At 36.2% G+C, this 12,126-nt stretch overlaps 1 pseudogene; it reads left to right on the top strand.

The window, feature by feature from the left end:
- The first annotated feature begins 618 nt into the window (after positions 1-618).
- On the top strand, positions 619-11,393 carry LOC137238486 (putative nuclease HARBI1; annotated as a pseudogene).
- Positions 11,394-12,126: the final 733 nt, after the last annotated feature.

The following is a 12,126-nucleotide window of genomic DNA, read 5'->3' as shown; positions in this document are numbered from 1 at the left end:
GCCCTATATGAACACACAGTTTATTATTTCCAATTGCAGCGATATGCAAAGGAAAACGAGACCCAAATTATAATTACTAATCGCAACGATATGCCAAAAAGAAACACTACAAGTTAGGTTTAATTACAATTTGATTTATTATACAAATTGCGATTGCCTTTACGACGATGGCTGCACATTAAGGTCCGAAAATTGACTAAATTACAAAAAATTTTAATACTCAGAAATGAACTGGTTTAATTTAAAAATAGTTAAGTTTTTCTCTATAAATCACCTGAGTTAGCGGTGCATCTCTTCATGTAATACATTTTAACATTGAAATAATATGATCATATATATAAGTACAAATAACAAGTCAACTGATTTTACGGTACATAATTTAGCCTAATACCCTTATGACGGTGTAATTATATATATTCAATGCAATATAAATAAATGATTATGTACAAATAAATATGATGAGAGCATATGACAACGCCAATGCAAAACCTGTTCTTCACCGCTGGCATCATGCATTAGCGGGAGTGCAAAATCGAAGTAGTCTATTGTCTGGCTATATTTGGCAATATGTATGTTATTGTAAATAAGTGTAGTTATGTATTTAGAAATTAAGAAAATATGAGCAATAAAGTAAGTAGCGGTATGTATATGGAAATTACAAAGAGTAACGCAAGCAAATAAATAGCGGCCAATTACTTTAATTAGTGATGATACATATTTTATATTGTGACCAATATTCGGTACCGCGTAAGATACCATATAACTTCGTTGGTAACTAAACACCATATATGTAATACTTTTATATCACTACTACTGAACTGTGCAGCCTGTTAAACATTACAGTACAGATATACAACGAGAGAAGGAGAAAAAATTTCAAGGCTGTCTTTAAATTTTTGTAAAAAAGGGGCTTAAATATATGTATATTTCAACAAGCCGTCTTGCTTCTATCAATATTGTACGTTAGGCTATTTCGTTCTACAAATGAAAAATTAAGCTTTTGTTTTCCATTAGTATTATAAAATTTTTATTGTTTTAAGAACTCCGCAGAATAGCATTACCGATTTGTGCTGAGTGCGCAGATATACGTATGTAAAGGAGCCCTTAGTGACCAAAAAGCGACAAGAAAAAGCAAATAATGCCAACTGACAACTGCGAATTTCTCATGCACAGAATTAACAGTTCCAAAATATGCGTAGGCGCCACGAATGCATTAATTGAAAACAAATCTAGTTACGAAAAATTAAAAAAATGCCATAATTCTATACCAAATATGAAAAAAGGGATGAAACATTGTAATTGGATTGTTTTATTGACGCAAAGTATAACTTTAGAACAAACTTTGTGAAATGGGTGAAACACCTTCGATATTAAGTAGAAGAAAATGAAAAAGTTCTGTAGGGCGAAATTAAAGGCCCTTGGAATCATGGCAGGAATACTGTTCGTGGTATTACATATATAAATAAATTAGCGGTACCCGAAGGAAGATGATGGATGTTCTGGGTCACTCTGGTCCACATTTTGGTCGATATCTCGAAAACGCTTTCACATATACAACTTCCACCACTCCCTTTTAAAACCCTAATTAATACCTTTAATTTTATACCCATATCGTACAAACACGTTATAGAGTCACCCCTGGTCCACCTTTATGGCTATATCTCGAAAAGGCGTCCACCCTAGAAATAAGGCCCACTCCTCTTTAAAATACTCATTAACACCTTTCGTTTTATACCCATATTGTACAAACGCATTCTACAGTCACCCCTGGTCCACTTTCATGGCGATGTCTCGAAAAGGCGTCCACCTATTGAACTAAGGCCCACTCCCTTTTAAAATACTCATTAACACCTTTCATTTGATACCCATATCGTACAAACAAATTCTAGAGTCACCCCTGGTCCACCTTTATGGCTATATCTCGAAAAGGCATCCATCCATAGAAATAAGGCCCACTCCCTTTTAAAATACTCATTAACACCTTTCGTTTGATACCCATATTATACAATCTCATTCTAGAGTCACCCCTGGTCCACCTTTATGGCGATATCTGGAAAAGGCGTCCACCTATAGAACTAAGGCTCACTCCCTTTTAAAACGCTCATTATCACCTTTCATTTGATACTCATATTGTACAAACAAATTCTAGAGTCACCCCTGGTCCACCTTTATGGCGATATCTGGAAAAGGCGTCCACCTATAGAACTTAGGCCCACTTTCTTTTAAAATACTAATTAACACCTTTCATTTGATACCCATATCGTACAAACAAATTCTAGAGTCACCCCTGGTCCACCTTTATGGCGTTATCTCGAAAAGGCGTCCACCTATAGTACTAAGGCACACTCCCTTTTAAAATGCTCATTATCACCTTTTGTGTGATACCCCTATTGTACAAACGCATTCTAGAGTCAACCCTGGTCCACCCTTATAACGATATCTCGAAAAGGCGTCTACCTATAGAACTAAGGCCCACTTTCTTTTAAAATACGCATTAACACCTTTCATTTGATACCCATATCGTACAAACAAATTCTAGAGTCACCCCTGGTCCACCCTTATGGCGATATCTCGAAAAGGAGTCCACCTATTGAGCTAAGGCCCATTCCCTTTTAAAATACTCATTAACACCTTTCATTTGATACCCATATCGTAGAAACAAATTCTAGAGTCACCCCTGGTCCACCCTTATGGCGATCTCTCGAAAAGGCGTCCACCTATAGGACTAGGCCCACTCCCTCTTAAAATACTCTTTAATACCTTCCATTTGATACACATGTCATACAAACACATTCCAGGGTTACCCTAGGTTCATTTTCCCTTATTTTGTCTCCATAGCTCTCAGCTGAGTATGTAATGTTCGGTTACACCCGAACTTAGCCTTCCTTACTTGTTCTTATAGCCATATGCTTCTGTATGTGTGAGTTACTACTTCGGCTGATGACTACATCTGTGTGTGTGATATATCTCTTCGTTGCCTTGTACATAAGTGTTGATAGGTTTAATGTGTACATTTACATAAGAGTGGCTGCTTAATTTTTTTGTTGTTGCGGGATTATTTATTTATCTAACAGCTAGTGATGTCAACATTCGCCACACTTTATATAATTTAATCACCCTTATTGACATTGTCGTCGTCGACATCGTCGTCGTTTTTCAGTCGGCGTCACATATAATCGACGTCGTTGTCACTTCGACACCAAATCGGTATTGGCTACGCTTTTTGAGACGACGTCGACATTTTATCGATAAAACGAAAGGAAAATATACCATCTCTGCCATTTCTGGATCAGCTGTTCGATTTTTCTTACTTTATCTGAATCTTTTTTCGCGATTTAAGCTTTGTTTAAATATTTTATTTCAAGATTTTACAAAAATGTTTTTTTCTGACAGTAGTGCGAGCTCTAGTGACGAAAAGAATAAAGAGCTTAGACGAAATAGAAAAAAATAAGGAATAACTCCGATGTATTTCGTTTGCCAGACAACAAGTATGTATAACAACTTTCGGGTGTTTTTAGAATGTATTAATGTTTCAGCTGGAAATATTTTACTTTATTACAGATTTGAAGACTATTTTCGTCTCAAAAAAGCTGCCTTCAGATATGTTCTGGAAACGATTCAGCCGCATATGAGAAACGAAATCAGGACAACGGCGATTTTAAAAACCATAAAATTGGCAGCAACGTTGCGATTTTTGGGGCAAGGTTCGTATCAACTAAGTGTGGGAAATGATTTCCATATTGGACTCCCAGCCATCCGTTAGTGCTGTATTTGCTGAAACACTCGACGTTTTGGAATCCGTTATATGTCCTCTTTGGATAAAATTTCACATGACAGAGGCTGAATATACAGAATGCAACGAGTATTTTTTCGAAAAAACTGGCTTTCCAGGAGTTATTGGCTGCGTCGGTGGAACTCATATAAAAATTTTGGCTCCCAGAAAACAAGACCAGCATCTATACTACAATAGAAAGGGATTTTTTAGTTTAAATGCCATAATTGTAAGAACAGATAAACTTTTAATCGGCTAATAATAATTTTTTAACAAACAATTTAACAGATTTGTGATCATAAGTTGCGAATAAGGTATATGGATGCTAGGCATGCGGGTTCGGCTCATGATTACCTCATATGGAACATTAGCAATGCTAGAATAATTCTGCGAGAACGATACGATGCTGGAGAGCGTAACTTCTGGCTTTTAGGTAAAAACCATCTACACTCAATTTAAATCATGTAAAAGTTACATAAACTTTTTTTATATTTGTATGCGATGCGGGCTATCATCTAGAACAATTTATTATGGCACCGTATCGAAGCGCAACAGAAGGAAGTCCCGAGGCTATTTACAATACCAAGCACGCCAAAGCTAGAAACATAATAGAATGTACAATTGGCGTACTAAGAAACCGTTTTCGCTGTTTGCTAGCTGCACGTCAACTTCATTATACGCCATCTAAAGCCACGCAAATTGCTAATGTATGTGCAGCACTTCACAACATATGCATTGCTTTTAGTTCTCGCTCTGCAAACGAGGATGTACACCAGAGCTGGCCACACCTATACTAAAACAATTGCATAAATGTGTGTAAGAATTGAGTGACAACTCCCCACAGTGTGCTAAAAGAAAATGTGGACTGTGAAGTTTGAAATTAAAAATGACTTTGGTTATTTGATTTCAAGCTAATCCTGACTATATTTACTTATGTATATTCGTATAACTAAGAACGCGGAAGTCGAGCTAGTCAGATAAAACTTTTTTATAAAAGAAGGTATGGTCAATGCAAAATTTACTTAAAAAATTCACTTTTTGATTAAGAAAGAACTATAAAACAAAGTAGATGTAAAGATAGAAATATATATTTTCAAAACATGAAGTTATTCAATAAAAAAATGTATGAAAATTAATAAAACTAAGTAGAACGTATAAAAATATATGTATATTAAATTGTCAATATTTATTAATAATTAATATTTAAAGTATCAATATTAATATGTATGTTCAAAGGAGCTTAATAATACTAACTAAAACGTATTAAAAGTCACTTTAACATTGCAGCATATTGTTTTTATTATGTGCCCAAAAAGTAGCATGGACTTTTCCTTTTGCATTCACTGTTGATTTTAGTGAGTTACAAGCGAAAGCAAACGATCGTGATCACACATCGTTAGTGTCGGTGTGAAAATACGAACTCAAATTGCACAATGTGCAACTTTTGGCCGGCTTTGATGTACACAGTCAAGAGCAGAACTTAGAGAATAGTGAAAATATTGATGATGAAGAAAATATCGTAAATATGGGAGCATCACAAATTAGAGAACAAATCAAAACCAGCTTTGTATAGTTTCAGACCGAAAATTTCAGTTAATTTTTTATTGTGTACATATATGCATTAAATTCAGTCGTCTTAATAACTAATACCACAAAACAAAAATAATTCAGTTCTTTAGAAATAAAAAGTAATTCAGGTACTTAAAATAAAATAACTTGTACATCAAACAAACGGAAAAATTCATTTTCATAAAAATAAAATATATATGTACATAAAAGTCAGTCTTCTTTTTTTCTAAATTTTTAAGTTTAGTTTTCGCTATCTTAATTTGTATGGCTTTTAAAACCATATTCATTTTGTGAAGTTCTACTTCCCTACATTCTTTTTTCTTTAGCATCTTGAGCTTTTCCTCCTCAATCGCGAGCATTTTTTTTTTGTACCGTGCCGTATCTCGTAAAGGGTGCTTAATTGAATTTAGCCTGTTCGTGGCATCGGTAAGGACCCTCTCTTGCTTGCTACTGTATTTCTCTAAAAGATTGTCTCTGCCCTTTTTTTGTGATTTGTATACCCTAGTAGCAGAGGGAGTTTGGGATCTGCTTCATCCGACCGCTGAAGTACTCGGGCCATCTTCGGAAGGAAAATCCGGTGGATGCAGTTGAACATATGAAATATGATCCGCATTCTCGACAAAACAATTTACGTAAGCTTCTATAGTTTGCTCAACCGGCAGCTGCACACCTTGTACAATCCCTTCCGGGCTCAGCTGCTTGTCGAATTGCAGCAAGTTGGCCACTGCCTCTTCCAACGGACTTAGCGTAAATTTTTTATTCATGCCACCCCCTGTTGCATTGCTTTCTTCCCTATTTTTCACCAGTTTTATCTTCACTTTAAATTTTAAATCTCGCCATACCTGCAGAGTATATTTTGATTAAAAACTATGCTCTATTAATTGAATTACTTTAATTACTTTTTGCAAACCGTCGCTGTCCCTTAAAGGTGGTCCCAAAGAATTTAATTTTATGCTAATCGCTTCCCACTGTTGTTTAAAATTTGCTGGTGCCATACCTCTTTGGAAACCTTTTGCTAGGCAAGGATTTTTTACTAGCTCAGCTATAAGAACCTCGAATTGTTGCGCACTCGTTATTCACCCTTATTGTCATTGTCGTCGTCGTCACTGAACGACGACGTCTTACGACGACATGTTAAATTCGGTATTGCCATCGTCGTTTTCGATAACTATTGACGGCTATCGACACACGTTTGGTATTGGCTAAGCAAATTTGCTGTCGTCGTCGCCCTCGCACGACGCCATTTCTACCGACAGTTGATCCAGAAATCGCAGAGATGGTATATTTTCCTTTCGTTTTATCGATAAGTTGCCGTCGTCGTCTCAACAAGCCTAGCCAATACCGATTTGGTGTCGAAGTGACGACGACGTCGATATGATGTGACGTCGACTGAAAAACGACGGCGATGTCGACGACGACAATGACAATAAGTGTGATTTTCATTTTGAATATCTAAAAAAACAATGAATATTACATGCTTATATATTTAATTAATTAAAAAAGAAATGTTTTACTTACACATTTTATTTCTGTCGTCAGTAAAAACAGCGTCGACGAAAATGGCGTCGTGTGATGGCGACGACGACAGCAAATTTGCTTAGCCAATGCCAAAAATGTGTCGATAGTCGTCAATAGTTATCGAAAACGACAATGGCAATACCGAATTTAACACGTCGTCCTGAGTCGTCGTCGTTTAGTGACGAAAATTGACTAAATTACAAAAAATTGTAATACTCACAAATGAACTGGTTTAATTTAACAATAGTTAAGTTTTTCTCTATAAATCACCTGAGTTAGCGGTGCATCTCTTCATGTAATACATTTTAACATTGAAAAAATATGATCATATATATAAGTACAAATAACAACTCAACTGATTTTATGGTACATAATTTAACCTAATACCCTAATGACGGTGAAATTATATATATTCAATGCAATATAAATAAATGATTATGTACAAATAAATATGATGAGAGCATATGACAACGTCAATGCGAAACCTGTTCTTGACCGCTGGCATCATGCACTAGCGGGAGTGCAGAATCGAAGTAGTCTATTGTCTGGCTATGTTTGGCAATATGTATGTATGTATGTAATTATAACTAAGTGTAGTTATGTATTTAGAAATTAAGAAAATATGAGCAATAAAATAAGTAGCGATATGTATATGGAAATTACAAAGAGTAACGCAAGCAAATAAATAGCGGCCAATGACTTTAATTAGAGGTGATACATATTTTATATTGTGACCAATATTCGGTACCGCGTAGGATACCATATAACTTCGTTGGTAACTAAACACCATATATGTAATACCATGGTTCAACTATATACAGGTTGGCTCATCTGTAAAGCAAGAAAATATGTCTGTTGGTGTTGTTGCGAATGGTATGGAATGGAAACATAAAACTTAGCAGTTTTTGTATGTGTAAGTAAAATGTTGCCAAAAGGTTGGTTTAATTTTGAGTTTGCCATCTCCTTTTGACAATCCCTTCGACCATGCAATGACATAAATAAAATCAGCTGATGAGATGAGCCAACCTGTACATAATTGAACCATGATGTAATACTTTTATATAACTACTACTGAACTATGCAGCCTGTTAAACATTACAGTACAGTTATACCATGAGAGAAGGAGACAAAATCTCAAGGCTGTCGTTAAATTTTTGTAAAAAGGGGCTTAAATATATGAATATTTCAACAAGCCGTCTTGCTTAAATCAATATTGTACGTTAGGCTATTTCTTTCTACAAATGAAAAAGTAAGCTTTTGTTTTCCATTAGTATTATAAAATTTTTATTGTTTTAAAACTCCGCAGAATAGCATTACCGATTTGTGCTGAGTGCGCAGATATACGTATGTAAAGGAGCCCTTAGTGACCAAAAAGCGACAAGAAAAAGCAAAAAATGCCAACTGACAACTGCGAATTTCTCATGCACAGAATTAACATTTACAAAATATGCGTAGGCGCCACGAATGCATTAATTGAAAACAAATCTAGTTACGAAAAATTAAAAAAATGCCATAATTCTATACCAAATATGAAAAAAGTGATGAAAAATTGTAATTGGATTGTTTTATTCACGCAAATTATAACTTTAGAAAAAACTTTGTAAAATGGGTGTAACACCTTCGATATTAAGTAGAAGAAAATGAAAAAGTTCTGTAGGGCGAAATCAAAGGCCCTTCGAATCATGGCAGGAATACTGTTCGTGGTATTACATATATAAATAAATTAGCGGTATCCGAAAGATGGTATTCTGGGTCACCCTGGTCCACATTTTGGTCGATATCTCTAAAACGCCTTCACATATACAACTACCACCACTCCCTTTTAAAACCCTCATTAATACCTTTAATTTGATACCCATATCGAACAAACACATTATAGAGTCAACCCAGGTCCACCTTTATGGCTATATCTCGAAAAGGCGTCCACCCTAGAAATAAGGCCCACTCCCCTTTAAAATACTCATTAACACCTTTCGTTTAATACCCATATTGTACAAACGCATTCTACAGTCACCCCTGGTTCACTTTTATGGCGATGTCTCGAAAAGGCGTCCACCTATAGAACTAAGGCCCACTCATTTTTAAAATACTCATTTACACCTTTCATTTGATACCCATATCGTACAAACAAATTCTAGAGTCACCCCTGGTCCACCTTTATGGCGATATCTGGAAAAGGCGTCCACCTATAGAACTAACGCCCACACCCTTTTAAAATACTCATCATCACCTTTCGTTTGATACCCATATTGTACAAACGCATTCTAGAGTCAACCCTGGTCCACCCTTATAACGATATCTCGAAAAGGCGTCCACCTATAGAACTAAGGCCCACTTTCTTTTAAAATGCTCATTAACACCTTTCATTTGATACCCATACCGTACAAACAAATTCTAGAGTCACCCCTGGTCCACCTTTATGGCGATATCTCGAAGAGGCGTCCACTTATTGAACTAAGGCCCACTCCCTTTTAAAATACTCATCAACACCTTTCATTTGATACCCATATCGTACAAACAAATTCTAGAGTCACCCCTGGTCCACCTTTATGGCTATATCTCGAAAATGCGTCCACCCATAGAAATAAGGCCCACTCTCTTTTAAAACACTCATTAACACCTTTCATTTGATGCCCATATTGTACAAACTCATTCTAGAGTCACCCCTGGGCCACCTTTATGGCGATATCTGGAAAAGGCGTCCTCCTATAGTACTAAGCCCCACTCCCTTTTAAAATGCTCATTATCACCTTTCGTTTGATACCCCTATTGTACAAACACATTCTATAGTCAACCCTGGTCCACCCTTATAATAATATCTCGAAAGGGCGTCCACCTATAGAACTAAGGCCCACTTTCTTTTAAAATACTCATTAACACCTTTCATTTGATACCATATGGTACAAACAAATTCTAGAGTCACCTCTGGTCCACCTTTATGGCGATATCTCGAAAAGGCGTCCACCTATTGATCTATGGCCCACTCCCTTTTAAAATACTCATTAACACCTTTCATTTGATACCATATGGTACAAACAAATTCTAGAGTCACCTCTGGTCCACCTTTATGGCGATATCTCGAAAAGGCGTCCACCTATTGATCTATGGCCCACTCCCTTTTAAAATACTCATTAACACCTTTCATTTGATACCCATATCGTAGAAACAAATTCTAGAGTCACCCCTGGTCCACCCTTATGGCGATCTCCCGAAAAGGCGTCCACCTATAGAACTAGGCCCACGCCTTTTAAAATTCTCATTAACATCTTTCATTTGATACCCATATCGTACAAACAAATTCTAGAGTCAGCCCTGGTCCACCTTATTGGCGATATCCCTAAATGGCGTCCACCTATAGAACTATGGCCCACTCCCTCTTAAAATACTCTTTAATACCTTCCATTTGATACACATGTCATACAAACACATTCCAGGGATACCCTAGGTTCATTTTCCTACATGGTGATTTTCCCTTATTTTGTCTCCATAGCTTTCAGCTGAGTTATGTAATGTTCGGTTACACCCGAACTTAGCCTTCCTTACTTGTTCTTATAGCCATATGCGTGTGTATGTGTGAGTTACTAATTCGGCTGATGACTACATCTGTGTGTGTGAGATATTTCATCGTTGCCTTGTACATAAGTGTTGATAGGTTTAATGTGCACTTGTACATAAGAGTGGCTGCTTAATTTTTATGTTGTTGCGGGATTATTTATTTATTTAACAGTAAGTGATGTCAACATTCGCCACACTTTATATAATTTAATCGTCCTTATTGTCATTGTCGTCGTCGAATTCATCGTCGTATTTCAGTCGACGTCACATCGTATCGACGTCGTCGTCACTTCGACACCAAATCGGTATTGACTAAGCTTGTTGAGACGACGAAGACATCTTATCGATAAAACGAAAGGAAAATCTACCATCTCTCTCATTTTTTTTTTACTATTTTTGTATCTTTTTTTGCGATTTGAGATTTGTTTAAATATTTCTTTTCAAGATTTTACAAAAATGTTTTATTATGAGCTCTAGTGACGAAAATAATAAAGAGGAGCTTAGACTCAATAGAAAAAAAAATAGAAATAACTCGGATTTTTTCTAGCCCAGCTGCAAGAACCTCGAATTATTGCGCACTCGTTATTTTCATTTTGAATATCTAAAAAAACAATGCATATTACATATATGTATATTTAATTAATTAAAAAAGAAATGTTTTACTTACAAATTTCCCTTTTGTCGTCAGTAAAAACAGCGTCAACACAAATGGCGTCGTGTGAGGGCGACGACGACAGCAAATTTGCTTAGCCAATACCAAACATGTGTCGATAGTCGTCAATAGTTATCGAAAACGACAACGGCAATACCGAATTTAAAACATCGTCGTGAGTCGTCGTCGTTCAGTGATTGTCATTGGCGTCGTCGACATGGTCGTCGTTTTTCAGTCGGCGTCACATCGTATGGACGTCGTTGTCACTTCGACACCAAATTGGTATTGGCTAAACTTCTTGAGACGACGTCGACAGTTTATCGCTAAAACGAAAGGAAAATATACCATCTCTGCCATTTCTGGATCAGCTGTTCGATATTTCTTACTTTTTCTGAATCTTTTTTCGCGATTTAAGCTTTGTTTAAATATTTTATTTCAAGATTTTACAAAAATGTTTTTTTATGACAGTAGTGCGAGCCCTAGTGACGAAAAGAATAAAGAGGAGCTTAGACTAAATAGAAAAAAATAAGGAATAACTCCGATGTATTTCGTTTGCCAGACAACAAGTATGTATAACAACTTTCGGGGGTTTTTAGAATGTATTAATATTTCAGCTGGAAATATTTTACTTTATTTCAGATTTGAAGACTATTTTCGTCTCAAAAAAGCTGCCTTCACATATGTTCTGGAAACGATTCAGCCACGTATGAGGAACGAAATCAGGACAACGGCGATTTCAAAAACCATAAAATTGGCAGCAACGTTGCGATTTTTGGGGCAAGGTTCGTATCAACTAAGTGTGGGAAATGATTTCCATATTGGACTTTCCCAGCCATCTGTTAGTGCTGTATTTGCTGAAACACTCGACGTTTTGGAATCCGTTATATGTCCTCTTTGGATAAAATTTCACATGACAGAGGCTGAATATACAGAATGCAAGGAATATTTTTTCGAAAAAACTGGCTTTCCAGGAGTTATTGGCTGCGTCGATGGAACACATATAAAAATTTTGGCTCCCAGAAAACAAGACCAGCATCTATACTACAATAGAGAGGGATTT

Source organism: Eurosta solidaginis, chromosome 1 (genome assembly GCF_040869045.1).
Source record: "Eurosta solidaginis isolate ZX-2024a chromosome 1, ASM4086904v1, whole genome shotgun sequence".
NCBI classification, from domain to species: domain Eukaryota; kingdom Metazoa; phylum Arthropoda; class Insecta; order Diptera; family Tephritidae; genus Eurosta; species Eurosta solidaginis.
Note: the sequence above shows the minus strand (reverse complement) of the source record. Positions and strands in the feature narration are given on the sequence as shown.